We start from the raw sequence: 26405 nt of genomic DNA on the forward strand, positions 1-26405 counted from the left end.
AGTAAACATTCTATATGAAATTCTGAGATATTTTTAATTAATTCCAAGTAAAAGGAACAAAGATATACATATGAAACAAAAACTAAATTAACAGGAAAGTGGTAGATTAAATCTTGATCACATCAGTAATTATTTTAAATATAAATAGAGCTAACTATAATTAAAAGACAAAAAGTGTCAAGTGTCAGACTCATAAAAAAACAAGTTTCAAACATATACTGTCAACTTTGTGTGCTTTAAATATAAAAGCACAGATAGGTTAAAAGTGAAATGTTGAAAAAGATATGCCTAGTGATATACCTGATGACTAGGAACAGAAAAATATATCTTATCCCTTCCTCCTCCCATTAATTGCTTCTATTTGCAAAATCTGAGCAGAATCTCCTTGCAGTAGAAAGAAATGTTCCTAATGGTGGAGCAAAGAACCACCTAGTCACAACAAAGACCCAGAATCCCTTCACGTTGTAAAATGAATGACATGGCAAGTTTGAGTGTAGAGAATTAGAAGCAGCAAAGGACAGTAGTAAGGATGCTAATTTCCTCATTTTATGAAGCAAAGATGAGAAAAAATAATTCTATTTAAATTGTAGAGTAAAAATATATTAAAAATATTTGAATAAAAACAGAGATTTAAGAATAAACAGAGATTGGGATTGGAGATTGTCATTAAGTGGCTAAATCTTGTCCGACTCTTTTCGTGACCCTGTGGACTGTAATCTTCCAGGCTCCTCCGTCCATGGGATTTCCCAGGCAGGAATACTGGAGTGAGTTGCCATTTCCTTCTCGAGGGTATATTCCCAACCCAGGGATCGAACCCACATCTCCTGCCAAAGCAGGAAGTTTTTATGACAGAGCCACCAAGGCATTGTGCTAAATGTCAGACAGAAAAAGACACGTAGTGTATGATATCACTTTCTATGTGGAATCTAAAAATACAGCAAGCCAGAGACTATAACGAGAAAGAAGCAGGCTCATTGATACAGAGAACAAATTAGTGGTTACCATTGGGGAGAGGGGAGGTGGCAGGAGCAATACAGGGGCAGTGGTTAAAAGGTACAAACTGTAGAGTATAAAATAAGCCACAGCACATATTGTACAACACAAGTAAGATAGCCAGCAGTTTATAATACTATAAACGGAGTATAACCTTCCAAATTTGTGAATCATTATATCATATACCTGTAACATTTAAAAAAAAAGAATAAATAGAGATAAACATCAGAAAAAGTTTTGAATTTAATATCATCAGAAATAAAACTTTGGGAAGTATATAGATGTACAATCTCCTATAGGGAAACCACTTTCCAAATCTTAGAGAGTGATGACCTAAAATACAGGTAAATGCATTTTAATTAGATATGTTGCAACAGTCATAGAAACTAAAAACAAACAAAACATTAAAGGAGACAGTTTCTGAAGATTAGGACTTAAAGTGGAGGAGGGGTAATGAGAAATACTAAAAGTCATCTGATAACTTTATTATGTGCGTTGTACTTTCACCATGGGCCTTGTGCCAAAGGTATTACTGAAACTGTATGGGGCGAACTACTATGTTCAGGAAGCCAAACTGGCTAACATTCTAGGAGGAAGACATGGCTAAATACAGACCTCCCTGTGGAGCCTGTGGCGACAGAATCCCTAAGAATCCCTGACAAAAATCAGGAAGACTAAGGAAACCTACGGCTTCCCTGGTGGCTCAGCTGGTAAAGACTCTGCCTGCAATGTGGAAGATGTGGGTTTGATCCCTGGGTTGGAAGGATCCCCTGGAGGAGGGCACGGCAACCCACTGCATATTCTTGGCTGGAAAATCCCCATGGACAGAGGAGCCTGGTGGGTTGCAGTCCATAGGCTCACAAAGTCGAATACAACTGAGGCAGCATAGTACACACATGCGGAAGGAAGCCTACATGGGAGAGCCACTCACCATACACACACATGAAGTTCAAGTGACCAAATCCTCAACTACCAGCTCCTAGAAAAACAGAGCGTAGTTCTTAAAAAGAACCTAGGAAACTATTGCATCAATTTTGCAGATCTGGAAAATGAGACCCTAACCTAAAAAATTAAACGGATAGTCAACTGGTTATTCTGAAACTTCAGTCAAAAATCCATCGGCCTCACAGACTTATTCTGTTTTCATCCTTCCATGGTATATAGTACAACCTCTAAAGCATTGAAGTATCCCTTTTCATTATATTTACCATAAATATGCCCAACAAATGACTAAGCAGAAGGTAAAGTCAATAAATACAGCGACATAAATAACTTGGATTCAAAATTGTAAGATCTATTCTTGGCTTCTTTACCAGCATGTTTGATGTTCATTGGCAAGTCACTTAACCTCCTTGTACTTCAGTAAAAGTGGAAACAAAAAGCAAATCCACGGACACATTGTGAGATTCTATGATGAACAGTGCTGATTTTCTCAGAATGAATTAATATCCATGTGCAACTACCAAATAATGGCATTATAAAAGAGTCCCCACACAAGGCCACAAATATCCTTCATATACTAACAATTTGAAATGATTCTTATTATGTGTTTAAATATTAATATATAGGTTTTCCCTTTCCAGTAAAGTGTATCCAGACACAAGCTAGCCTGTTGCCAAGTCATTTTCAACAGAGTTGCAAGATGTAAAATTTCTCCTATTGGGCATATATAGAGAGCCCTTGAGGGTGCCTCCATCCATACAAAAATGCTTCTTCTTCTACCTTGCTTAATGTTCTCAGTGACTAAATGGAGTTACCAATTGAATGATAATTATTTAGGACTTCTGAAAGAAAATTTCATTTTATAACAGTGGTTGAATAAATTCATAAGTTATGAGTCCATAGACTATGTCCAACTCTGCTTTAAAATCTTATTATCATTATTATTATTATTATTATATCATGCCCTGGGGGTGACCCTTAAATAATGGGATATGAGAATCAGAAGATTAAAGTGGAATAAGATCAGTAACTAGAAAATTTTGGACAGATTCTATATTATTTTGTGGAGAGCATAATAATGCTCAATAATGCAAACTTTATTGGCGTTTTCTTTTTCCCATATCCGTCTCATGACTTATTTCTGCTTACAGGAAACATCTTCTAAATAAACTATACACAACCAAGATTTTCACTCATGCTGTAGTTTAGGAGAAATTAAATTAAAAGAACCATACCCATTGAATAGCTGCCTCTCACCTACCTTAGGCTTTCACTCCGACTATTCTCCATTCCTACCCTTTTAGATCATCAAATTTTTTTCTCATTGATTTCTGAAAAATTATCATATATAAATACTGTAATATCTCCTATCATAGCAATGAACTTTCTTTTGATACATTTTTTCTCCAACTAATATGATCTTTTCCTCTATTCCGCTTCTCTACAAAAAGGCTAAAATGATTTACCATTGTTTTATATTACCACTGCTTAATTTTCACTCTCAGTCTACTGTAAATAGGTTTTCTTCTCCACTGCTCTATCCAAATTTCTTTCTACCACCAAAGAGCTCTACAATGGTCAATAGTTATTCATTATCTCATGGGACCAGCATTTGACAGAACTGACCAATCCTATTTTAAATATTTCTCCCTTTTGACCTATGAGACAACACATATTCTTGTTTTTTTCCTCTATTTGAGCTCTTTCCTAGATGGCTATTTTTATATATTTTTTAAAATTTTTAATTAATTTATTTTAATTGGAGGCTAATTACTTTACAATATTGTAGTGGGTTTTGCCATATATTGACATGAATCAGCCATGGGTGTACACGTGTCCCCCATCCTGAACCCCCCTCCCACCTCCCTCCCCATCCCATCCCTCTGGGTCATCCCAGTGCACCAGCCCTGAGCACCCTGTCTCATGCATTGAACCTAGACTGGTGATCTGTTTCACATATGATAATATACATGTTTCAATGCTATTCTTTCAAATCATCCCACCCTTGCCTTCTCCCACAGAGTCCAAAAGTCTGTTCTTTACATCTGTGTCTCTTTTTCTGTCTCACATATAGGGTTATCGTTATCATCTTTCTAAATTCCATATATATGCGTTAGTATACTGTATTGGTATTTTTCTTTCTGACTTACTTCACTCCGTATAGTAGGCTCCAGTTTCATCCACCTCATTAGAACTGATTCAAATGTATTCTTTTTAATGGCTGAGTAATACTCCATTGTGTATATGTACCACCGCTTTCTTATCCATTCATCTGCTGATGGACATCTAGGTTGCTTCCATGTCCTGGCTACTATAAACAGTGCTGCAATGAACATTGGGGTACATGTGTCTCTTTCAATTCTGGTTTCCTCAGTGTGTATGCCCAGCAGTGGGATTGCTGGGTAATATGGCAGTTCTATTTCCAGTTTTTTAAGGAATCTCCACACTGTTCTCCATAGTGGCTGTACTAGTTTGTATTCCCACCAACAATGTAAGAGTGTTCCCTTTTCTCCACACCCTCTCTAGCATTTATTGTTTGTAGAATTTTTGATAGCAGCCATTCTGATATATTTTTTTACTTTTGAAGTTTGGAGAGCTCCAAAGTTCAATCTTTAGACCTCATCATTTGTAATTGCCATATTCTATTGGTGACCTAATCCTGTTCTATGCCTCTATCTATCATTAATAAATTGATGTCTTGCAATATTTTACCAGCCCCAACCATCCTCTAAACTAACTATCACTTGGTTTTTGAATAAGCATTAATACTGAGTGTCTGAACTCCAGCCACACTGACTTCTCTACAAGTAGCTGAGCATGTCAGCTCTGCACATTTGTATTTCTTCTCTCTGCCTGGAATGCTCTCCTCCTACCCTCCTTATATCCTGGGAAGTTTTGCTTACCTTGCTTAGATTGCTCTACAATTTCACTTCATTTAAGAGAGCTCTCCCTAGTCATCCTAAAATATGACACACAACAACATCACTTCTATTTGCCCTATTCTCACATTTATCAATAAATGTGGTGTGTATTTTTCAGGTGAAGCTTTCCTCCCTGACTGAATGCCAGGAGACTTTTGTGAGTAAAAAGAGCACTGGCTTTAGAATCATAGAATCCTTAGTCTTTGACCTACAACTTATCTGAGATGCTATCTTACACCAGATCCTTTGTTCTATCTCAAATTTAAATGAAGATGGCAAAATGTCTGTTCAAACAGTAGTCTGTTCAAACAGTATTCGGACTGATAGTTTAGTCTTTACAGAAAGTACCAAAAAAGTAAAAAATCCAAATCATCTAATTATATTTTTGGAGGGTACATTTATAACTTAACAATATGATTATTCAATATCTTATACCATACATAAAAATTAGAGCCAAATGATGTAATTATAATTATTTTAGTAAACTTATATCTGCCTGCAATGCCAGAGACTGGGTTGAGTTCCAGGGTTGGGAAGGTCCCCTGGTGAAGGGAATGGCTACCTACTCCAGTATTCTGGCCTGGAGAATTCCATGGACTGTATAGTCCATGAAGTTGCAAAGAGCTGGACACAACTGAGCGACTTTCACTTCACTTCACTTCAGTAAACTTGTAACTTAATTTCATTACTTAGCATTTTGCCCCGAGGTGAAAATTGGAGCGGCTTCTTCTGTCAATTGACAGCATTAAAAAATATATCGTGGGCTTTACATTGTCCTTTTTATTATGGTATAATTGACATATGATGGGCTTCCCTGTGGCTCAGCTGTAAAGAATCCACCTGCCAACACAGGAGGCATGGGTTCAATCCCTATTCAGGAAGATTCCCTGGAGAAGGAAATGTCTGCTCCAGTATTCTTGGCTGTAAAATCCCATGGACAGTGGAGCCTGGCTGGCTACAGTTCATGGGGTGGCAAAAGAGTCAGACAAGACTTAGTAATTAAACAACAACAAACTGGCATATGGCATATTAGTTTCAGAAATACAACATAGTGATTCTCTGTCTCTCTCTATATATATATGAATATATATATTCAAATATATATATTGTGAAACGATCACTGTAGTAAGTCTGGTTAATATTGTTACCATACTATTACAGAATTTTTTTCCTGTGATTAGAACTTTTAAGATTTATTTTCTTTGCAGCTTTCAAATATGTGTGCATTATTAACTATAATTGTCATGCTGCACATTACAAACTCTTGACATTTATTTTATAACTAGAATTTTGTACCTTCTGACTCCTTTCACCCCCTTTGCCCACCCTCAGCCCCCACTTCTGTTAGCCACCAACTTCTGTTCTCTGTATTTATGAGCTTGGTTTTGAGGGTTTTTTCTTTTTCTTTTTATATTCCACATATAAGTGAGATTATACAGTTCTGTCTTTGTTACCCTTAAGATCCATCCTTGTCACTGCCAATGGATATATTTCATTCTTTTCATGGCTTTTCATAATACTCTATTGTATAGGTAGCACATCTTCTTTATTCATTCATCTGTCAATGGACACTTGATTATTTTCAGGGCTGCATGTATCTTTTTGAGTTACTTTTTTTGTTTGTTTGTTTTCTTCAGATAAATCCCCTGAAGTGGAACTGCTGGGACATATGGTAATTCTGTTTTTAATTTTTCGAGGAAACTTCATATTATTTTCCATAGTGATTGTACCAGTTTACATTTTTACCAACAAGGCACAAGGGTTTCATTCTCTCCATGTCCTTGCCAATAGACTATGTCTTATCCTTTTGGTGAAAGCCTCTGTGACACATGTGAGAAGATAGCTCATTGTGGTTTTCTCTTGCACTTCCCTGATAATTGACCGTCCTTTTGTGCCTGTTGGCCCATCTGTTTTTCTTCTTTGGAAAAATGTCCATTCAAGTCTTTGAGCCATTTTTTCATGGAGTAGTTTGGTCTTTTAGATGTTAAGTTTTATGAGTTTTTTTTTTTAAATATATGTTTTACGTTTTAACCCCTTATCTGATATATGATTTGCAAGTGTTTTCTTCCCTTCAGTAGTGACTTTTCATTTTGTTATGTTTCCTTTGACAGGCAGAAGCTTTTAAGTTTGATGAAGTCCCTCTTGTTGACTTTTGCCTTGGGTGTTAAATTCAAAAAATCATCACCAAGACCAACGTCAAGGAGCTTACCATGCATGTTTTCATTTAGGAGTCTTAAATAATTTCATCCACTGAGTTGTTTTATGGTTGATTTGCTCACTTTCAACTCCTCCAGCCTCTCTGACAAAACAAATTTTTAAAACTCTAAGCCAATTTTTGCTTATTTCACTGGCTTCAAAATGTATCTCTTAAGAAAAGTCCATCAGATTCTCTTAAGTCATTGGTACATATATATTTGCTTCTATATACATTTGTCTCTTTTTTTCTCACAACATAATATAACCTCACGATACATGAGTTCCTAACATTTCTTGAATTCTAATTCTTCAGAATCCATTATGCCTCCTTACTTTTTACTCATTCATTGATTCTTTCACTTAGTCACTTCTATTAAGGGCCTGCCACGGGAAAGAAATTAAGCATTTTATTTCACATGTAAAAACATTTTTCATTCATAAATATGATACTCTTTGAATCAAAACTTACAAAATTCCCAACTTGTATGTTTCTCTTCAGCTTATATAAGCTTCAGAGATGACTAGAATGATTCACAATTACCTGATAGTAAAGTGTACAGACTATCAGAAGCTTTGGAACAGAATGGCGATTTTACATTTTTTTTGCTTTTAACCCTAGCACAGATGTTTAAAATTGGCTGCATAGAATTCAGGATTGGTGATCTCACTTACAGTATTATGCAGATTTAAAAGTACAAACAACCAGAAAAGTAAAAATAAAATTAGCCAAGAAGGTGAGAACTCATTCTTTTCTGGAGGAATACTGTATGAAGCAATCTGAATTATATCTTGAACCCCACATATATTTAGTACCCATTAGTTTTTTAGAAAGGAAAGCAGAGATAATGGCTTTAGGATATTAAAAATCCTATACCAGCACTTTTCTTTCCACATGAGCCAAATGTTCCATTGCTCTGTTTCAATCCCACTATTTATCCTCTTTCTCATTTCCACTTATCCCAGGACCTTCTAAACATGCCTCATTCAAAATCCTCTTTCCAAATCTGGATTTAACTGTGGCTATTTCAGGCCATGGTCCTTTTCCTATATCCAACAAAATTTTTTTCCAGTAGTCATTTAGTACAAAAAAGTATGCTCTCAGTCATGATAGCCTCAGACCAGAGTTCTTGTTTTTGTAAGAAGATAAACTAGCCTAGATAAACTCAACAACAGAAATTTAAATTGTTCTTAGCAAATTTCTAATAAAATTTCCATTTAATTGATGTTTCATTTCTGAACTTAATTTTTAAAATAGATAATTTCAAATTTAAAAAAAGGCAATTAAAATAACTACAGGTGGGCCTTATTACTCAAATAGTTGAAGCTTAATAGTTCTTTCAAGTCCAAAGATAAATAGCGTATTCTAACACATGCCTGGAAAATCCCATGGATGGAGGAGCCTGGTAGGCTGCAGTCCATGGGGTCCGGAAGAGTCGGACACGACTGAGCGACTTCACTTTCACTTTTTGCTTTCAAGCATTGGAGAAGGAAATGGCAACCCACTCCAGTGTTCTTGCCTGGAGAACCCCAGGGACAGGGGAGCCTGGTGGGCAGCCGTCTCTGGGATTGCACAGAGTCGGACACCACTGAAGCGACTTAGCAGCAGCAGCAGCAACACATATATACAGAATCTAGAAAAATGGTCCTGAAGAATTTACTTAAAGAGCAACAGTGGAGAAACAGACATAGAGAATAGACTTATGAACATGGGGAGAGGGGAAGAGAGGGTGAGATGTATGGAAAGAGTAACATGAAAACTTACATTACTATATGTAAAAAAGATACCTAACAAGAATTTGCTGTATGGCTCAGGAAACTCAAACAGAGGCTCTGTCTCAACCTAGAGGGGTGGGATGGGGAGAGAAATGGGAGGGAGGTTCAAAATCGAGGGGAATATGTATACCTATGGCTGACTCATGTTGAGCTTTGACAGAAAACAGCAAAATTCTATAAAGCAATTATCGTTCAATAAAAAATTAATTAACTAAAAAAAAATAGTTTTTTCAAGTCCATATATACTTCAGACTATTTCTGTAACCCGAGAGTCAGGTCTCGAATGACAGTTAAAAGCCCAGCTTAAAGAATGTCATTATATAAAAACATCAGAAATGTAGATATTATATTTCCCTCTTGTTAAATGAGGCAAATATAGCCAAGGTGCATCATGCCTACTAAGTCACTTCAGTTGTGTCCAGTTCTTTGTGACCCTATGGACTGTAGCACCACAGGTTTCTCTGTCCATGGGATTCTCCAGGCAAGACCACTGGAGTGGATTGCCATACACTTGTCCAGGGGATCTTCCCTACCCAGGGATAGAACCCCAGTCTCCTGGCAGGCAGATTCTTTACCACTAGCGCCACCTGGGAAGCCCATAGCCAAGATACATTACAGCATATTGCTAGCTACCAAAAGCTTTCCAAGAAATATTCTGCTGCTGTTAGCAAAATCACAAAGTTTTATAGAAAACAAAGATAATTAGACTAGGAAAAATCTTGTAATTTTAATCACCTTGAACTTTCTCATTTGTATTTGAGTGAAAATAGTATTATTTCCAAAATGATTTTGGTGATAAAAAGCATTTTCTTCAGTCAAATTAGCATCACCATTAAATAGTTCCATTCATTCTGAGGAATATATCTGACTAGATTTAATTTTAGATCTCAATTTTTTGTTGATTAAAGTTTCTAACTTAAGTCTCCCATGACTATTTAAAATGTATCAAAAATTGTGTATATTCTAACCAACAGTTTCTAAGAGCACACTGAATCTAAGAGCTATTTTCTTTTAACTTTAATGCATCACTTCAACTCATGAAAGTTTTGTACCCTTAAGTTTAAACTTTGACCAAATCTGGATAAGGAGCATATTTATAAATTTATTAAGAATATTTTCAACTCAATAAACATATCTTCTCATCTAAACAGTATCTCAATTCCCACTGGTCTATCCCATATAAAAATACATAAGAGATCACTCAATTTGAAACTAACTGATTTTCTCTATTTCACCAGCCCCCTGGATTTCCTGCTCAGCTTCCATTTTATGGCTAGAAGATTTATTACTTGTCCCTTCTCCAGAAATTGTGTGTGAGTGGAGGGACAGGAGGTGATCCCTGGATTCATTTTTTAAGACAAAAGGGAAAAGGAGCAGCATATTAAATACAAAATACAAAAATATTAAGATTTAATTCATTAGATTAAAATTCTTTTAATGCTGGAATTTACTGTTCATACAATCTCATAAGCTTTTCCCTTTATTATTAATAATGGCTCTTTGAAAAATGTAGCCACTTTACTCCTGTAGTCAAAGGTATTGAATTCATCCACAAAATTCCTAATTCATGAAAAATTCTATTTTATAGCATAAAGCAAATTAATCTTTGCATATATTATATAATGTCTAATATCAATTTCGGAACATGTGCCATATTGCACACACTAATAACTTTTATGATTAACAAAATTAATAATACTTTTGTTCAATTAATATTTATTGAATGTTTACCATGTGTCTTACATTTCCATACCTTTAACTCATCTAAGTAGAACCTATTTTCCCAATAAAATAATTGAAATTATTTACTGAAGGATGTAAATATTTTTAAGTAACTAGGTAGCTTTTAAAGGCTCAAGATAATTTTTTGAAATCAACATGACCATTTCAGAGCAACATTCTCTTATAGAGACAAAGCTCCCCACTTAATAAAGTTGATTCTAGCTTAAAAAGGAAAAGGAACTAAACATGAAAACCCCATGAATATCCTGACAGTAGCATTCTTCTCATCTTTTAATTCTTTGCCAGCCTAGTACCATCATCCTCATTTTCTTTATGAAAAATGTGACTTTTTCAATTCAATTGCCACTGAAAATCTTAAGTTCTAAATATGCATTTTATTTTTGCTGTTTTATATCCTTATTTCATTCTGACTAAGAGTAGTTCTCACTGGCAGCTTCCAATGTCAGCCCTTTCTGATGGCATATTAAAAGCCTACATTTACCTCACTCACTCCAGTACAAACCAAAGGATAGCCCATTACCAGGTTAATGGGTAAATGGGTCTTACATGGTGACTGAGCAAATAAGAATCTACCTACAATGCCTGAGATGCAGATTCAATCCTTGGGCTGGGAAGATCCCCAGGAGGAGGGCATGACAACCTACTCCAGTATTCTTGCCTGGAGAATCCCATGGATAGAGGAGCCTGGTAGGCTATATTTCATAGGATTCCAAAGAGTCAGACATGACTGAAGTGATTGGGTATGCACGCACAATCAATAGATAAACTTTTAAAAATTCAGCTTTGTTCAGTTGGTACGAATATTGTATTATCTATTTTCTATTCATGAACAGCAAGAATGAGCTGCTGTCAGTCTCATAAATGAAGAAAAATGTTATTTTTTGTTTCTTAGTTTTTAAAATGACTTTTAGTTATAACTAGACTAATAAATTTTATATTCCAAATAATTTTGACTGATACTTTTAGACTCAAGATCACTCAAGTTTACTTGTGCAAACTGTGGACTCAATTCAGCATATTCTAGTACTAGGACATTGACTATTCTTATGCATGTGTTTTGACACCCATAGGCCTCAGAGTCCATCAGTTCACTTCAGTTCAGTCGCTCAGTCATGTCCGACTCCTTACAACCCCATGAATCACAGCACGCCAGGCCACCCTGTCCATCACCAACTGTGGGAGTCCATTCAAACTCATGTCCATTGAGTCGGTGATGCCATCCAGCCATCTCATCCTCCATCCTGCCCCCAATCCCTCCCAGCATCATAGTCTTTTCCAATGAGTCAACTCTTCGCATGAGGTGGCCAAAGTATTGGAGTTTCAGCTTCAGCATCTGTCCTTCCAATGAACACCCAGGACTGACCTCCTTTAGGATGGACTGGTTGGACCTCCTTGCAGTCCAAGGGACACTCAAGAGTCTTTTCCAACACCACAGTTCAAAAGCATAAATTCTTCAGCACTCAGCTTTCTTCACAGTCCAACTCTCATATCCATACCTGACCTCTGGAAAAACCATAGCCTTGACTAAACAGACCTTTTTTTAGCAAAGTAATGTCTCTGTTTTTTAACATGCTATCTAGGTTGGTCATAACTTCCCTTCCAAGGAGTAAGTATCTTTTAATTTCATGGCTGCAATCACCATCTGTAGTGATTTTGGAGCTCCAAAAAATAAAGTCTGACACTGTTTCCACTGTTTCCCCATCTATTTCCCATGAAGTGATGGGACCAGATGCCATGATCTTAGTTTTCTGAATGTTGAGCTTAATCCAATTTATTCACTCTCCTCTTTGATTTTCATCAAGAGGCTTTTTAGTTCCTCTTCACTTTCTACCATAAGGGTGCTGTCATCTGAATATCTGAGGTTATTGGTATTTCTCCCAGGAATCTTGACTCCAGCTTGTGATACTTCCAGCCCAGCGTTTCTCATGATGTACTCTGCATATAAGTTAAATAAGCAGGGTGACAATATATAGCCTTGACGAACTCCTTTTCGTATTTGGAACCAGTCTGTTGTTCCATGTTCAGTTCTAACTGTTGCTTCCTGACCTTCATGTAGGTTTCTCAGGTGGTCTGGTATGCCCATCTCTTTCAAAATTTTCCACAGTTTATTGTGATCCACACGGTCAGAGGCTTTGGCATAGTCAATAAAACAGAAATAGATGTTTTTCTGGAACTCCCTTGCTTTTTCAATGATCTAGCAGATGTTGGAAATTTGATCTCTGGTACCTCTGCCTTTTCTAAAACCAGCTTGAACATCAGGAACTTCATGGTTCACATATTGCTGAAGCCTGGCTTGGAGAATTTTGAGCATTACTTTCCTAGCGTGTGAGATGAGTGCAATTGTGCAGTAGTTTGAGCATTCTTTGGCATTACCTTTCTTTGGGATTGGAATGAAAACTGCCCTTTTCCCATCCTGTGGCCACTGCTGAGTTTTCCAAATGTGCTGGCATATTGAGTGCACCACTTTCACAACATCATCTTTCTGGATTGAAAAAGCTCAACTGAAATTCCATCACCTCCACTAGCTTTGTTCGTAGTGATGCTTTCTAAGTCCCATTTGACTTCACATTCCAGGATGTCTGGCTCTAGGTGAGTGATCACACCATCGTGATTATCTTGGTCATGAAGATCTTTTTTGTACAATTCTTCTGTGTATTCTCGCCACTTCTTCTTAATAGCTTCTTCTGTTAGGTCCATAACATTTCTGTCCTTTATCGAGTTCACCTTTGTATGAAATGTTCACTTGGTATCTCTAGTTTTCTTGAAGAGATCTCTAATCTTTCCCATTCTGTTGTTTTCCTCTGTTTCTTTGCATTGATCACTGAGGAAGGCTTTCTTATCTTTCCTTGTGATTTTTTGGAACTCTGCACTCAGATGCTTACATCTTTCCTTTTCTCCTTTGCTTTTTGCTTCTCTTCTTTTCACAGCTATTTGTAAGGCCTCCCCAGACAGCCATTTTGCTTTTTTGCATTTCTTTTCCATGGGGATGGTCTTGATCCCTGCCTCCTGTACAATGTCACAAACCTCCATCCATAGTTCATTAGGCACTCTATCAGATCTAGGCCCTTAAATCTATTTCTCACTTCCACTGTATAATCATAAGGGATTTGATTTAGGTCATACCTGAATGGTCTAGTGGTTTTCCCTACTTTGTTCAATTTAAGTCTGAATTTGGTAATAAGGAGTTCATGATCTGAGCCACAGTCAGCTCCCGGTCTTGTTTTGGCTGACTGTATAAAGCTTCTCCATCTTTGGCTGCAAAGAATATAATCAATCTGATTTCGGTGTTGACCATCTGGTGACGTCCATGTAGAGAGAGTCTTCTCTTGTGTTGTTGGAAGAGCGTGTTTGCTATGACCAGTGCATTCTCTTGGCAAAACTCTATTAGCCTTTGTCCTGCTTCATTCTGTACTCCAAGGCCAAATTTGCCTGTTACTCCAGGTGTTTCTTGACTTCCTACTTTTGCATTCCAGTTCCCTATAGGTCTGAAATTATGCTTATTTTCCTATTTCCCATAGCTTCTGATATAGCATCCATGCACATAAACATTTATTGAATGGATTCAAGATAAACTTATTTTACTGTGTGTACTATGGATGAATAAAAATATCTAGATATGGCCATGAAGAATAAGACAAAACTGAAAATCTCAAGCAACAATTACTTCTACTCCTCATTATACATCTAATCACTGCCCACATCGACCAGAGACTGCATCTTTGATTTTAGAAGTACTGTGATGGAGTACTTGACTGAGTTAAGCTTTGATCAGATGTCTGGTGAAATGTTATTTCTGGATAAACCTAAAGGGCCATTGCTAAAAGAGAGAAGTTTTGAATCAGCAGATGAAGCAGATCACCTTCACCAAATCTGGTTAGGCATTATCTAATCCTTTGAGGGCTTGAATGGAACAAAGGGCTCCCAGCCTTTGTAGAACCAACCTCCAAGCTGGCTGCAGTCTCCAGGTGCCAGGCCAACTCCTGCAAACCAAGGATCCCAGGCTGCCTGACACCAGGCTGGCCTCCATGAAGCTGGTCTCCAGGTACACCCCAGTGGTCACCAATGCCTGTCAGCCCCACTAGACCTGGGGTCCAGACCAGCCCACATAAACCCATGTGCAAGATCAATCACCGTTAGGGCCAGGACCACCTTGGTGATCTCAGGCTGCAGGTCCATCCCTGTGGACCCAAGTACCAAGCCTGTCACTTGCTGATCTGGCATCAGGATTGCCTGCCAGGGAACTCTAGCAGGAAGCCTGCCCAATGGTAACATCAGACAGTCCACTTAGAAACTGGTGATGGGCTTTCAGTCTGTAAAGACCAAAAGAGGTCCTCAAATCAACAGGGACCAGTGCAAGACCACAAGGATCAAGAGTAACATAAACCAGCAAAGGAAACCAATAAAGCTACAATGACTGACCCTAAAAGTGGAGATCTGTTCGCTCCCTGACTACACATCTGATGATTATGGTTAACAATGGGGTTTTCTAGGCGGCACGGTAGTAAAGAATCCACTTGCCAATACAGGAGAAGCAAGACATGCAGGTTCAGTCCCTGGGTTGGGAAGATCCCCTGGAGGAGGGAATGGCAACCCACTCCAGTATTCTTGCCTGGAAAATTCCATGGAGAGAGCAGCCTGGCAGGATACAATCCATGGGGTCATAAAGAGTTGGACACGACTGAGTGACTGAGCACACACACATTGTTAAAAATACTCTGCCTGTATGCTAAGTCATGTCCAACTCTTGCCGACACTATGGACTGTAGCCCACCAGGCTCCTCTGTCCATGGGATTTTACACCCAAGAATACTGGAATGGGTTGCCATGCCCTCCTCCAGGGGATCAACCTGACCCAGGGATGAAACACTACTCTACTACTCTCCTGCATCTCCTGCATTGCACGTAGATTCTTCACCTGCTGAGAGACTGGAGAAGCATATATATATAATCAATATATTATTATATACATATATATGATAATACATATATGCATACATATAATGTGTTATATATATATATATATATATATATATATATATCCAATACTATATTACATACTGAAAATTTTCTAGGACAATATATATATATATATATCCAATACTATATAACATACTGAAAATTTGCTAAAACAGTAGATCTTAAATGTTCTCACATTTTACACTGTAAACTAACACGATGTTATACCCCAATACAACTAGCAGAGGGGAGAACAAAAAGGCAGAAGAAAGACAAATTTGCTCCCTCTCCTTGAGCTGGGATATCCCTCTTCTCTACCCTCATACATTGGCTGCCCTAACTCTTAGGCCTTCAGGCTTGACCTAGAATTATATAACGAGCTTTCCTGGATTTCAAGGTAGCAGAGGGCAGATGGTGGTACTTCTTAGCTTTTATAATCATTTAAGCCAAACCCTGGTAATATATCTCTTTCTATATATCTATTTGTGTATTTGATTAATTTTATTTCTCTGGAGAACCTTGACTAACATGGATTTGGGCACTCAAAGCAATACTATATGAACGAAATTTTACAATTAAGCTCAGAGATTCCAAGAGACTATTTCTTACTTTTTCATTTTATTTCCTAACCCTTAACAGTATGCATACATATATATGTATCACTTAAACTTTTGAGTTATACTGAACTCTGTTTTTTATTACACTATACAGAGAATATTATGCTGAATTAAAATGTAAACACATCTTGTGGCAGTGCCGCAATTTCTTTCAAGTACTGGGGGACTTATCATTTGCAATTAATCCACACCTTTAACTACAAAAAACGAAAAGCAAAGGAGAAAAGGAAAGATATAAGTATCTGAATGCAGAGTTCCAAAGAACAGCAAGGAGAGATAAGAAAGCCTTCCTCAGCGATCAATGCAAAGAAATAGAGGAAAACAACAGAATGGGAAAGACTAGAGATCTCTTCAAGAAAACTAGAGATGCCAAGGGAACATTTATGCAAAGATGGGCTCGATAAAGGACAGAAATGGTATTTACCTAACAGAAGAAGAAGATATTAAGAAGAGGTGACAAGAATATACAGAACTGTACAAAAAAGATCTTCACGACCCAGATAATCACAATGGTGTGACCACTCACCTAGAGCCAGACATCCTGGAATGCAAAGTCAAGTGGGCCTTAGAAAGCATCACTATGAACGAAGCTAGTGGAGGTGATGGAATTCCAGTGGAGCTATTTCAAATCTTGAAAGATGATGCTGTGAAAGTGCTGCCTCAATATGCCAGCAAATTTGGAAAACTCAGCAGTGGCCACAGGACTGGAAAAGATCAGTTTTCATTCCAATCCCAAAGAAAGGTAATGCCAAAGAATGCTCAAAGTACCACACAATTGCACTCATCTCACACGCTAGTAAAGTAATGCTCAAAATTCTCCAAGCCAGGCTTCAGCAATACGTGAACCGTGAAGTTCCAGATGTTCAAGCTGGTTTCAGAAAAGGCAGAGGAACCAGAGACCAAATTTCCAACATATGCTGGATCATTGAAAAAGCAAGAGAATTCCAGAAAAACATCTATTTCTGCTTTATTGACTATGCCAAAGCCTTTGACTGTGTGGATCACAATAAACTGTGGAAAATTCTGAAAGAGATGGGGATACCAGACCACCTGACTTGCCTCTTGAGAAATTTGTATGCAGGTCAGGAAGCAACAGTTAGAACTGGACATGGAACAACAGACTGGTTCCAAATAGGAAAAGGAGTACGTCAAGGCTGTATATTGTCACCCTGCTTATTTAACTTATATGCAGAGTACATCATGAGAAACGCTGGGCTGTAAGAAGCACAAGCTGGAATCAAGATTCCTGGGAGAAATATCAATAACCTCAAATATGCAGATGACACCACACTTATGACAGAAAGTGAAAAGGAACTAAAAAGCTTCTTGATGAAAGAGAAAGAGGAGAGTGAAAAAGTTGGCTTAAAGCTCAACATTCAGAAAACGAAGATCATGGCATCTGGTCCCATCACTTCATGGGAAATAGATGGAGAAACAGTGGAAATAGTGTCAGACTTTATTTTTGGGGGCTCCAAAATCACTGCAGATGTTGATTGCAGCCATGAAATTAAAAGATGCTTACTCCTTGGAAAGAAAGTTATGACCAACCTAGATAGCATATTGAAAAGCAGAGACATTACTTTGCCAACAAAGGTCCATCTAGTCAAGGCTATGGTTTTTCCAGTGGTCATGTATGGATGTGAGAGTTGGACTGTGAAGAAAGCTGAGCACCAAAGAATTGATGCTTTTGAACTGTGGTGTTGGAGAAGACTCTTGAGAGTCCCTTGAACTGCAAGGAGATCCAAGCAATCCTTCCTAAAGGAGATCAGTCCTGGGTGTTCACTGGAAAGAATGATGCTAAAGCTGAAACTCCAGTACTTTGGCCACCTCATGCAAAGAGTTGACTCATTGGAAAAGACTCTGATGCTGGGAGGGATTGAGGGCAGGAGGAGAAGGGGATGACAGAGGATGAGACGGCTGGATGGCATCACTGACTCAATGGACATGAGTGTGAGTGAACTCTGGGAGCTGGTGATGGACAGGGAGGCCTGGCATGCTGCAATTCATGGGGTCACAAAGACTCAGACACGACTGAGCAACTGAACCAAACTGAACTTCAACTACAGAAACATTCTTTGGGAATTGTGTACAAGGCTCATTTGATAGCTATTAAGCAAAATACTTTCTGTTAAAATCCGTATTACCTTACATCAATGCTGCTTGAAGAAAGGAGCCATTTTCAGCTTTATGGTGGTGAATATATTTAGTCATGTCTGACTCTTTGCAACCCCAGATTGTAGCCTGCAAGGCTCCTCAATACATGGGACTTTGAAGACAAGAATATTGGAAAGGGTTTCCATTTCCTCCTCCAGAAGATCTTCCCAACCCAGGGATCAAACCCGCATCTCCTGTGTCTCCTGCATTGCAGGCAGACTCTTTACCCACTGAACCATCAGGGAAGCCCTCGAGGGTCAATAAATCCTATTTTCTGATTTAACTGAAAGGAAGGATACAAATCAAATGACATAGTTCCAGTCTGAAATAGATAGACATTTATAACTTTTTTCCACATTATTTTTTGTTTTTTGGCCATGCTGCATGGCATGTGAGAACATAGTTACCCAATCAGGAATCAAATCATGTCACCTGCAGTCTTAGCTACTGGACCTTCAGGGAAGTTCCCATATACAATTTTAGATCATGAAACACATTCACCTTTGTATGGAGAAGTAACATTGCCTCAAAATTATCATGAATTTTCCATGGTGTACAATGCCAAGTAATTATTTCATGTTGGGCACGAGCTAATCTCAGTTACATCTGGCTGGGGGGTGGCTTTGCTTTAAGCCACGGACCTCCCTGAGCACAGCAGCTCTCCTCACTGAAGTTTGATGTCATGTCTCCTCTATGTGTCTATTCTAATGTCAAGCCTGAGGAAACAGTTGCTACCAGGGGAAGCCCCTCCCCTCTTCTGGTGGTGGCAGAGATGCAAAGGAGCAAGTGGAAATACACATAGGGAATTAGCAATTGTCACTTCTCTTATGTTGGCCAATACAAAACACATGTTTGAACCTAAAGTCAAGCAGTAGAAAAGTATATTCTGTACCATTTCCTAGAAGGAAATGCAAAGTTGCACGGCAAAGGTAATGAGAAAGAAGGGTGAAAAGTTAGGACCAGTTATTCAAATTATCAAAAACAGAGAACCATTGTACATTGGGGATTCTTACACATCACTACAGAAATGGAATTTCAGAATTATTATGCTTGACTGAATTTTAAAATTTAAATTGATGCCCAAAGCTACAATAGGCCTGATATCACATAATGGATGTTCAGGTTGTACTTTATGAAAAGAAGCCTGACAATAAATCTGGATACTAAAGTTTTTTAGGAATAAACATATTTACATTTACCTATTTAAAGAGAATCTATCACATGTGGGGAAATGATAAAGGTTAGGAAAGTAAAAGTGGTACTATGGTTAAATATATGTCTACATTTGTGTTTACAAATTTCTTTAAAATATATTTACTTGATTTACTTGATTTCCCTCTTATCCACACACCCAAAGTGCTTTAATATGAAATAAATGCTTCGGTCTACATTTACTTGCAGGAAGGAATGTCCAGAAATATAGATTTCTTCAATGTGGTTCAAACAAAACTCTTGAAATTATACAATGATAATGTGTTAACCTGATCTTCACCCAGAATCCTAGTATTATGACTTAATGTGTCATGCTAGTTGAGATTGAAATCTTTACAACCTATTGAAACTTCTTTATTTGTGCATTATGAAAAAAAAATTAAAGTATCAAAAGAGAAACACTTGTTCCTCTATGTGGAGTATTTTATTTTATTTTTTTAATTTTATTTTATTTTTAAACTTTACAATATTGTATTAGTTTTGCCAAATATCGAAATGAATCTGCCACAGGTATACCTGTGTTCCCCATCCTGAACCCTCCTCCCTCCTCCCTCCCCATACCCTCCCTCTGGGTCGTCCCAGTGCACCAGCCCCAAGCATCCAGTACCGTGCATCGAACCTGGACTGGCGACTCGTTTCATACATGATATTATACATGTTTCAATGCCATTCTCCCAAATCTCCCCACCCTCTCCCTCTCCCACAGAGTCCATAAGACTGATCTATACATCAGTGTCTCTTTTGCTGTCTCCTACACAGGGTTATTGTTACCATCTTTCTAAATTCCATATATATGCATTAGTATACTGTATTGGTGTTTTTCTTTCTGGCTTACTTCACTCTGTATAATAGGTTCCAGTTTCATCCACCTCATTAGAACTGATTCAAATGTATTCTTTTTAATGGCTGAGTAATACTCCATTGTGTATATGTACCACCGCTTTCTTATCCATTCATCTGCTGATGGGCATCTAGGTTGCTTCCATGTCCTGGCTATTATAAACAGTGCTGTGATGAACATTGGGGTACACGTGTCTCTTTCAATTCTGGTTTCCTCAGTGTGTATGCCCAGCAGTGGGATTGCTGGGTCATAAGGCAGTTCTATTTCCAGTTTTTTAAGGAATCTCCACACTGTTCTCCATAGAGGCTGTACTAGTTTGCATTCCCACCAATAGTGTAAGAGGGTTCCCTTTTCTCCACACCCTCTCCAGCATTTATTGCTTGTAGACTTTTGGACAGCAGCCATTCTGACTGGCGTGAAATGGTACCTCATTGCGGTCTTGATTTGCATTTCTCTGATAATGAGTGATGTTGAGCATCTTTTCATGTGTTTGTTAGCCATCTGTATGTCTTCTTTGGAGAAATGTCTATTTAGTTCTTTGGTCCATTTTTTGATTGGGTCATTTATTTTTCTGGAATTGAGCTGTAGGAGTTGCTGTATATTTTTGAGATTAGTTGTTTGTCAGTTGCTTCATTTGCTATTATTTTCTCCCATTCTGAAGGCTGTCCTTTCACCTTGCTTATAGTTTCCTTTGTTGTGCAGAAGCTTTTAAGTTTAATTAGGTCTGCATTAGGTTGCCAAAGTATTGGAGCTTCAGCTTCAGCATCAGTCCTTCCAATGAATATTCAGGCCTGATTTCCTTTAGGATTGACTGATTTGATGTCCTTACAGTCCAAGGGACTCTCAAGAGTCTTGTCCAGCATCACAGTTTGAAAGCATCAGTTCTTTGGCACTCAGCCTTCTTTATGGTTTAACTCTCCCATCAATACGTGACTAACAGAAAAACCATAGCTTTGACTCTATGGACCTTTGTCGGCCAAGTGATATCTCTGTATTTAATGTGCTTGGTCATAGCTTTCCTTCTAAGGAGCAAACATCTTTTAACTTCATGGCTAGTTACCATCTGTAGTGATTTTGGAGCCCAGGAAAATAAAATCTGTCACTGCTTCCACTTTTTCCCCTTCTAATTGCCATGAAGTGATAGGACTGGATTCCATGACCTTAGTTTTTTGAATGTTGAGTTTTAAGCCAACTTTTTCACTCTCGTCTTTTACCCTCATCAAGAAGCTCTTTAATTCCTCTTTACTTTCTGCCACAAGAGTAGTATCTTCCTATGTGAGGTTGATATTTCTCACAGCAGTCTTGATTCCAGCTTGTGATTCATCCAGTCTGGCATTTCACATGATATACTCTGCATATAGCTAAATAAGCAGGGTGACAATATATAGCTTTTTCATACTCCTTTCCCAAGTTTGAACCAATTAGTTGTTTCTTGTCTGGTTTTAACTATTGCTTTCTGACCCAAATACAGGTTTCTCAGGTGAGGTGGTATTCTCTCTTTAAAAATTTTCCGGTTTGTTGTAATCCATACAGTCAAATGCTTTAGCGTGGTTAATGAAACAGAAGTTTTTTCTGGAATTTGGAAGTTGCACCAAGTACTGCATTTTGGACTCTTTTGTTGACTATGAGGGCTACTCCATTTCTTCTTTTAAGAGATTCTTGCTGCGCTAGTAGATATAATGGTCATCTGAATTACATTTGCCCATTCCTGTCCATTTTAGTTTACCGATTCCTAAGATGTTGATATTCACTCTTGCCATCTCCTGCTTGACCATATCTGGTTTACTTTGATTCTAACATTTCAGATTCCTATGTAATATTATTCTTTACAGCATCAAACTTTACTTTTACCACCAGAACCATCTACAACTGATTATCATTTCCACTTTGGCCCAGCTGCTTCATTCTTTCTGGAGCTGTTAGTAACTGCCCGCCACTCTATCCCCACTCTGACCAGGGGCTCACTTTCCAGGGCAATATCTTTTTGCCTTTTCATACTGTCCGTGGAACTTTTCAGGCAAGAATACTGGAGTAGTTTGCCATTTCCTTCTCCAGTGGATCATGTTTTGTCAGAACACTTCATTAGGACTCATCTCTCTTGGGTGGCCCTGAAGGGCATGGCTTATAGTTTTATTGAGTTACACAAGCCCATTGGCCACCAAAAGGCTGTGATCCATGAAGGGGATAATGTGGGTTACAAAAAATAAACAGCACCTAGATATTGAAAGAGTAAATAATGATATTTAGAGACTTTCAAGATTAGAGAACAGTAAACAGATTTTCATTTGTACATAGGATTTGATACATTATGTATGAAACAGACATGATTTTGTATTTATTTTTTTAATTTGCACTTTTAGATTTGAATGGGAGGTCTAGGAAAACTTACATTCAGATTCGGTAGACTAGGTTAGATACTGAGATCCTCACTTCTGACATCAGTGCTACAGACAGCAGCAATGCTCTCACTCTAAAGACAACACTTTGAGCAGAAAGACTGTAAAAGCTACCTTCTTAGAAAAGCATTTAATAAACAAGCAACAAAATATACATTTTAAAGCAATTTATGGGTAGGGGCAAGGTCTAACCTTCTTTTAAATCTATTTTGAGCCCACCTTCTTTAATTTTTCAGTTTCAGAAAAAAAAAAAAAAGAAATATGTATTTTTATATGTGAGTTTAAGGTAAGTTTTTCCCCCAGATGATTTTGTAATGATCTCTCAGAGTATATGAAATTAAGAAAAATAGTGAAACTGATAGAAATCTTTATGAGCAAGCATATAACTGATAATTATAAATATAAATGTGTATGTATTAGAACAACATTTCAATCAGTTCACAATAACCCTTAAAAGGGTGGAGCATATTTTTATTTATTTTTTTAACTTTTTATTTTGTATTGGAATATAACCAAGTAACAATGTTGTGATAGTTTCAGGTGAATAGCAAACGGACTCAGCTGTACATATACCTGTATCCATTCTCCCCCAAACTCCCCTCCCATCCATGCTAGGATGCAGCACATTTTTAATCACAGGTGAGCTGTAAGCTGTAAAGGTAAATATAAATTAAATAGGAAAAAAGTTAATAATCCCTGAAAAAGGGAGAGAACCCACACACACATACACTTTTTTAGCAGCATTTACTTTAGAAAACTTGTGAATCCTTTTTCTGCTCCCTTTGAAATGAATATAAATGTGTTTAAAGGTGAAATAAGCCTCTTGACAGTTTTACAACTCAGAAATGTTTCCTGAGGATATGAAATCATCTCTTTGAAGTGTAATCAATCAAGGAAGAGAGCATGTCCATCTCCCTCTTTCCTGGTATGATGGGGTCCCAATTTCAGCTGGTCCTGACTCCAAGTGGCAAACCTACTTCTGATCATAAAGGTGTAAGTGGTTTTCTTTTTTTTTTTTTTTTTACAAAGGCAATTAGCAAACATAAGTGGATACTCCAATTGATAAGTGATCTTAGGATGGACTATGTATGACAAATGGTGATGTCAAGTCCCTTACTTGAAGATTAGCAATTATTTATTATGAGAATATTTATATAATGGGATGTATGTGCTTGACTATATAAGAGGTGATATTTCTTTCTATCTTTGCAATTTCTTTATAGAATTGCCTATAAAATGTGTTGCATCCTGCACTAATATTTAGTCAATATTAATTTTTGTAAATCTTCTAACTTTTGAATAGGTTTTCTGGATTTGGAGGAGTCTTTATTTTTAACCCTATTTCTGCCAATAATACTAAAGGGATAATGGAAGGCAAGTCTGGCTTGTGTCACTGCCTGGGACTTCTCCCAGTTTAACTCTTAAACTCCATGGAATGAGGATGGACTTTAAAGAGAACCACTTTTTCTGCAAAAAAAAAAAAAAGTCAAATTGAGCAGAACAACCACAGACCAAAACCTACTCAGCTTGCCTTTCACCTAAAAGCCCAAACTTAAAATCATAAAATGTTTGAACTCTAGTAATAGAAAAAAATCAATCCTAAATACTTAAGTAACAATAGACAGAAAATATGCAAGTTCCATAAGAGCATTTGTTAGATACTAAAGTCAACAGACTTGAATTTCTTGCCCTTAGCCTGTCTTATGTCATATAGAGTTAGAAGAGTGTTCAAAGAAAGATTCTGAAATCTTCTTGATTTATTGAAATGAGAGAAGAGAGTAACTGGACTTTAAAGAACTTTTGGAATTTTCCTACATCCACCTCTGGAATTAGGTTATTCCAAACCAACATTATAAATGGAGCTATGAGGGGGGAAAATTGAGAAAAGAATGGGAAGTCTTGCTAGGATGACAAAAAAAGAGAAAAATGAGATAGTTTTCAAAGAAAAAAATATACAGAAGTCAGGCAGTATAGGAACTACGAATGGGCATGGGAAAAGGAGCACAGGATCCATGTAGTTGAAGAAACTGGAAAGGAAAGCAGGGTACCACGTGCCAGGAAGCCCCTGATTTGAAGTATCTATTAATTATACCCATGAAAAAAATCCCCAGAAAATGTTCGGTTTCAAATGAATTATTCATATTGTTAAACAATATGGCTTTTACTATGGGCTTTTTTTCTCTGCCTGGAAATACCACTCCTTAGCACTTCACTTTATTCAAGTGTTAAGGTGTCACCTCCTGTTTGGTCTTTGATTGACTCATACTTATTACTGCATACAACACACTACACTTAAAAAAAAAATAGACTATTTGGAATTATATATAGTATCTTGTAATGACCTATAGTGGAAAAGAATCTGAAAAAGAATTTGAATATAAATCACTTTGCTGCACACCTGAAACTACACATCACTTATATCTCAATTAAAATCTTTAATGCAAAAATTGTAACTCATTTGGTGCTAAGCAAAGGTATTCAATGAAAAGGACATCTTTTTGGGTGTTAGTTTTAAAAGGTCTTGTAGGTCTTCATAGAACCATTCAACTTCAGCTTCTTCAGCGTTACTGGTTGGGGCATAAAATTGGATTACTGTGATATTGAATGGTTTGCCTTGGAAACGAACAGAGATCATTCTGTTGTTTTTGACATTGCATCCAAGTACCGCATTTCAAACTCTTTTGTTGACCATGATGGCTACTCCATTTCTTCTGAGGGATTCCTGCCCGCAGTAGTAGATATAATGATCATCTGAGTTAAATTCACCCATTCCAGTCCATTTTAGTTCGCTGATTCCTAGAATGTCGACATTCACTTTTGCCATTTCTTGTTTGACCACTTCTAATTTGCCTTGATTCATGGACTTGACATTCCAGGTTCCTATGCAATATTGCTCTTTACAGCATCGGACCTTGCTTCTATCACCAGTCACATCCACAGCTGGGTGCTGTTTTTGCTTTGGCTCCATCCTTTCATTCTTTCTGGAGTTATTTCTCCACTGATCTCCAGTAGCATATTGGGCACCTACTGACCTGGGGACTTCCTCTTTCAGTATCCTATCATTTTGCCTTTTCATACTGTTCATGGGGCTCTCAAGGCAAGAATATTGAAGTGGTTTGCCATTCCCTTCTCCAGTTGGCCACATTGTGTCAGACCTTTCCACCATGAACCGCCCGTCTTGGGTGGCCCCACCAGCATGGCTTAGTTTCACTGAGTTAGACAAGGCTGTGGTCCTAGTGTGATTAGATTGACTAGTTTCCTGTGAGTATGGTTTCAGTGTGTCTGCCTTCTGATTCCCTCCTGCAATACCTACAGTCTTACTTGGGTTTCTCTTACCTTGGACATGGGATACCTCTTCACGGCTGCTCCAGTAAAGCACAGCCGCTGCTCCTTACCTTGGATGACAGGTATCTCCTCACCGCCGCCCCTTCTGACCTTGAACGTGAAATAGGTCCTCTAGGCCCTCCTGCGCCCTTGCAGCCACCGCTCCTTGGAGGTGGGGTTGCTCCTCCTGGCCGCCACCCCTTGGGTATGGAGTCCTCCCGGCTTCTGCCCCTAACCTTGGATATGGGGTAGCCACCCACGCTAAGGGGACTGGAATGCAAAAGTAGGAAGTCAAGAAACACCTGGGGTAACAGGCAAATTTGGCCTTGGAATATGG

Source organism: Bos grunniens, chromosome 5 (genome assembly GCF_055505025.1).
Source record: "Bos grunniens cultivar Pamir isolate PY7600 chromosome 5, Bosgru_T2T1.0, whole genome shotgun sequence".
NCBI classification, from domain to species: domain Eukaryota; kingdom Metazoa; phylum Chordata; class Mammalia; order Artiodactyla; family Bovidae; genus Bos; species Bos grunniens.